The sequence below is a fragment of the Crotalus tigris genome, unplaced genomic scaffold, assembly GCF_016545835.1.
Source record: "Crotalus tigris isolate CLP2741 ecotype Arizona unplaced genomic scaffold, ASM1654583v1 scf7180000020216.623372, whole genome shotgun sequence".
In the NCBI taxonomy this organism is placed as follows: Eukaryota; Metazoa; Chordata; class Lepidosauria; order Squamata; family Viperidae; genus Crotalus; species Crotalus tigris.
The window spans coordinates 372978-378977 of NW_024097909.1; positions in this window are offsets into that span (position 1 = coordinate 372978).

A 6000-nucleotide genomic window follows, 5' to 3' on the forward strand; every position below is an offset into this window, starting at 1 on the left:
TAAGTTAAGTTTTCATGTGTTAATTCTTCCAAAGATTTTAACTGCCAGTCTTGGCCATCCCATCTTAATAACTGTACGTAAGAGACCTTGTCCATATTTACCCCTTTCCTTATACCTTCTATGGCATGCCGAGGTATAGCCCATAATGGTATTTTGAAGTCACTTTTATAATACTTTCTCCACACTCTTAGCAAAGAGTTTCTTATAATATGAGACTTAAAAACCCAATCCACTTTTTTATTAAATATTAAATAGGCATGCCATCCAAAAAATAGGTCCCAGCCTTCCAAATGAAGTATTTCTGTATTTGTTAAATTCACCCAGTCGCTAATCAATGTCAATACTACAGCATCATAATACAATTTCATATTTGGTACCTTGAGTCCACCTCTCTCACGAAAATCTTGCATTATTTTAAGTTTCACCCTTGGTTTTTTCCCTGCCCAAACAAATTTATTAATACCTTTTTGCCATTCATCTAAATTACGTTCGTTCTTTAAGATAGGTAACATTTGAAACAAAAAAATAAACTTTGGCAGGACATTCATTTTAATAACTGCAATTCTGCCCATAAGGGATAACTGTAAATTATTCCAGTTTTTTAAATCCTTCTGTACCTCCATCCACAGCTTTTCATAATTATTTTTATACAATTTTACATTAGAAGCAGATAATGTAACCCCCAAATATTTTACCTTATCAACAATTTCAAAGTCTGTTAAGTTAACTAAAGCCTGTTTATCACCATTAGTCATGTTTTTAGCTAATATTTTGGTCTTATTATTATTAATTTTAAAGCCAGAAACACGTCCATATTGTTGAATCAATTGTAATAATTTCACCACCGAAGAAACAGGTTGAGACAAAGTAACAACCAAGTCATCTGCAAAGGCTCTTAATTTATATTCTTTTTTATTAATTTCTATTCCTTTTATTTCTTGAGACTCCCGAATTTTAATCAACAAAATTTCCAGTGTTAAAACAAACAATAACGGAGACAACGGGCATCCCTGTCTTGTTCCTTTTTCTATTACAAAAGCCTCTGACAAACCCCCATTTACAATAATTTGAGCAGTCTGTTTTTGATATATATTGGATAATACTTGTAATATATTTTGTCCAAAATTCATCTCCTTGATTAAACACAGCATAAACTGCCAATTCACTTGATCAAAGGCTTTTTCAGCATCCAAAAATATCAAGCCTGCAGAGACTTGGTTATTCTTTTCTAAATACTCTAATAAATTAATAATTTGTCTAACGTTATTCTTCATATACCTTCCAGTTATAAAACCCGATTGATCCCTATGTATAAACTGCTGCAAGATCCCCATAAGCCTGTTAGCTAAAATTTTTGCAAAAATTTTATAATCCACATTTAAAAGAGATATAGGCCTATAATTTTTAGGCAAAGTAAGATCTTGACTATCTTTTGGAATCAATGATATAAATGCATTACGCCAGGATGGAGGGATCTCTAACCCCTGTAATAAATTATTAAACAGTTCACACAACGGTTGGATCATCTCTTCTACTAAAGCTTTATAATAAATAGATGTCAACCCATCCGTACCCGGCGCTTTGCCCAATTTCAATTGTTTAATAGCTGTAACAATTTCTTCCTTAGTAATTAAACCGTTAATCTTTTTTTCCTGATCTTCTGTTAATTTAGGAAAGTTGACTTTGCCTAAATAATTATTTATATCTGTAATTTGAATATTGGTACCCTTATATAATTTTTGATAGTATTCTAAAAAAGATTTCTTAATCAATTCTTTCTGATAAACCAATTTACCATTATAATTTATTTTATCTATATTCCTCTGTTTCTGTTTTTTTCTTAACTGATAAGCCAACCATCTCCCTGGTTTATTAGCATTACAAAATGTATTTTGTTTCATAAATAGCAAATTAGTTGCAGCTTGATCAGCCATCAGCATGTTAAATTGTGTTTTTAACAATTTTAAAGCTCCTTTAATCTTTTCATCTAAGGGATTTGAAATTAAAAGTTTCTCTTTTAATTTAATCTCCTCTTCCAAGTCTTTCCGTTTCTGAATCTGTTTCTGTCTATGCAAATTATTCATTTTTATCAAAATACCACGCATAAAAGCTTTACTTGCATCCCAGACCATTGACATTGATGTTCCCTTGTTCATATTTAAAGTAAAATATTCCTTTAAACATTCCTTTAATTTATGAACATTTTTTTCTTGTTTAAATAAATTCTCATTCACCCTCCAGGATCTCCTATCTTCCTTCTCTACAAACAGTTCCATCCAAACTGGACTATGATCGGACAATGTCCTAGGAAAAATTTTTACATTCTTCACCCTGTTGTATAAATCTGTTGTGATCAAAAAGAAATCAATTCTTGAGAAAGATTGGTGTCTATCTGAGAAAAACGTAAAATCCTTTTCTTCTTGATTACGTTCACGCCAATAGTCTCTCAATTCCCAATCTTCTTTCATGTCAAAAAAGGCTTTAGGTAATTTAGCCTGTTTAAAAAAGGTAGAAGAGCCTTTTTTGTCCATTTGTATATCTAAGACACCATTCCAGTCTCCCATTAAAATCACAGATCTATAGTCCAACAAAGTTATTTTCTGATGTAGTAACCTATAAAATTGCTCCTGTTGCTGGTTTGGTGCATACAACCCCACAATAAGAATTTTCTTGCCATATAAACCAAGTTCAAGCATAACATATCTTCCGTAAGGATCTGATTCTAACAAGGTAGCAGATAAATTCTGTTTAACATAGATTACCACACCCCCTTTCTTCCCAGGGGCGGGAGATACAAAATGAGATCCCAAGCGAGGATTATTTAAATATTTTTGATCTTTAGCTGTAATATGAGTTTCTTGCAAGCAAATAATATCATTGTTGTGTTGTTTCAAATAGTGGTAAATTTTTTTTCTCTTTTGAGGAATGTTTAATCCATTAACATTCCAGGACAGGAGCTTTGCCATCTCCCTTGGCCTTCAGCCTGGAGAAGATCCGCTCAAATTCTGCTGCTGATGAATATGTAGCAGAGCTTTTGGGTCTTGCTCCTCCCACCGGCACTGAAGCAATTTGCTGAGTAGATTCTTCAATTTCTTTTTCTTTTTCTTTTTTCTGTTGTTCTTTTTCTTTACGTTTATGTGCTGCACGGGTCATTCTCTGTTCTTTAACCTCTGGTTGAGACATCCATACCACCTGTCCAGCAGTCATCATCCCTGTACCTTCAGATTTCTGTTCCATCTCTTTGTCACTCAAGACTTTATGCATCATGGGCAAAGGAGAGCCTGCTCCCAGGACCGTTTTATAAAATTCCTTAGCTTTAGCAACTGTATTAAGTCTATAACGTGTCCCCGCATGGCTCAAAACAATGCCCATCGGAATCTCCCATCTAAATGGCATTTGTCTTGCTTTAAGTTCATTTACTAAAAAAGCAAAATCTTTTCTGCTTCTTAAAATTTTAGGTGGAATTTCCTTTAAAATAATAATATCTTGGGCAGCAATCTGAAATCTTTTATTATAAAAAGTTTGTAGAATCTGATTTCGCAAAGACTTCTTAGCAAAATATATCACCACATCTCTAGGCAAATTCCTCTGTTTTGCAATCCAAGAATTAACTCTATAAATTCTTTCCACATCCCCACGTAACTCTTCTTTATCAATATTCAAAATAACAGCCAAGTCATTAATCACCATTTCCATCAAATCTTGAGTTTTATCTTCTTTCAGACCCCTTATTCTCAAAGCATATTCCATCTGTCTATACTGGAACATAAGAATATCATCTTGTGAAGTCTCCACTTTTTTCTCCATATCTTGAAATTTATAATCCAAAAGTTCAACTGTTTCTTCAATTTCCTCTACTCTGGAGTCCAGCTTCACAACCACTGAGGCCATTCCAGATAGAGCTAGAAGTATATCATCCCTCAAAATAGCATTATTCTGTTCTAAAAGCTCCTTCATCTCTTTCTTCATTTCCTCCTTAGTTTCAGATTTATTCTGATCCAAAAGTTGTTTCATTTCCTCCCTAAACTGTGAGACAGCACTTACCATTATTTCTTTAATGTCTTGTGCTGATGTGCCAGATGGGGGAGGTGAAGGTGGAGTAGATTTAGGTTGCTGCACTGAGGGTATTATTTTAAGTTGTTGTTGCACAGTAGAAGTAGCAGGAGAAGAAGTTACTTTAGAAGCTGCAGTAGCTGGTTGTCGTTTTGAAGCCATTTTAATTTATCTTCCTTTCTTCTTAAAAATACCAATAAAAATAAGTAATCCAAAAAAAAATTAAAAATAAGATAAAATAGAATAAGATAAGATCAATCTAAAAGTCCCCAAGAATAAAAAAGTAAAAAAAGTAAAAAAAAAGCAATATTAAACAACAATTCAGCCGATCCGTCTTTTAAAGGAAAAAAAAACTTTCAAAACGCCATTTTACTTTCACTCTCACTTTTCCGCCCAAAAAAAAAAGAGAAAGCTCAAAAAAATAAAAAAAAATCAGCAGATACTAAATAAACTAAATAAACTAAAAAAAATAAAATAAAGCTAAACTATAAATAAAATCCTTTAAACAGTTCTGTCCGGTTTAAGATTACTCACGGTTTCTTTAAGTACGGAGATGGTAGCGGCGTCTCGCTTTGTTTCCGAAGAAACAAAGACAGCTGAGAGGCGGAGAAGGCAATGAACTCCGAGGGAACCCTCTTTCTACCCCCCTAAAAATAAAAATCCAGGGAGAGTTAAGAGGTTCTACCTCTATTCATGCGATCTCTACCCCTTCCCTTCGCCCGGGAAGGGGATTGCGAGCCGCGGGCCAGCTGATAAACGCTGTGCTCCGCGGATCTGACACCTTCTCAGGAGGACGGCTACAAAGTAGCCGCCATCTCCACCGCTTTGACCACCGGAAGTCCTATTCTTATTCTACTCTATTTTTCTGTTCTATTCTGGTGCTTTTGTCTTGGGAGGAGCTGGTGTGGACGTTGGGATGGTGTATCAACTCTTGTCACAGGATGGGAAGCCCCTTTTGCAATTGATGGATGGTGAATTGGTCGATGCCAAAGGTGTTCAGGTGGTGCTCCAGTTATTATTAATTATTACTAATTTTTATTACTCGTGCTTGTTGGCTAAAATCAGAGGAAGGAAAGCTCCCTGAGATCCAGCTAAGCAAGTTGTGCTCTCTTTTTCCGGTTATTTGGCTGTAACTTTTCAGAGAACACAGTACAGATAATTGAACAAACTTTGTTACACTACGTTCTTGATTAAATGATCTTTTCATTGATATATAATTTTATGGTACTGTTCCCCCCCAAAGAAATTGGTGTTATTAGCCATCCAACCTCAAAAATACACTTTTCCCAAAAGGTTTCCACAATCTTGGCCACTACTGTACCTACTACAGGTGGGCCTCAACTTCCCTTTCACCAGTCCCTGCTGGGAGGGGGTGGGTGGGTGGGTGGAAGGATCCTGGCCAGTTCCCCAGTTGGACCATAAGCTTATCAGTTATTGGAGGGCCGGAGTGGGTGGGGGGATGTCAAGTCCTTTTATACTAGGCGAGGGAGAAGCAGACAATGCAAGACATGTTGAGATGCCCAGCCAGGGATGAAGCCTTTGATCACCTGCCAGGCTTTGAACAAGAGAAAACAGATAAGCTCCCACAGGTGGCCAATTAAATCCTTCTTTTCCAGCTGGGTTGGTTTTTAAAAAATAAAAAAATAAAAATTCAAGGACTTCCAGAGCATTCTCTCTTTTCTGTAGTTTGCTGAAAGGGCAAGTTCTCACATACCGAAGAAATGAAGACCTTGGGTAGCAAAGGGAAACAAAACAACAACACACATTTTCTTAAAGTTATAATTTGTGGCCCAGACTGCCCTGTTAGAAGTGCCCATATCCCCTTTTAAAAAAAAGTGCTAATAAGGGAGCCGAACCACCATGTGGTTCTCAAACTACTTACAGTTTGCTGAGCCACTACAAGATTTAGTAAGAGAACGGTCAGCATTTAAAGGGCACAGAAGTTGT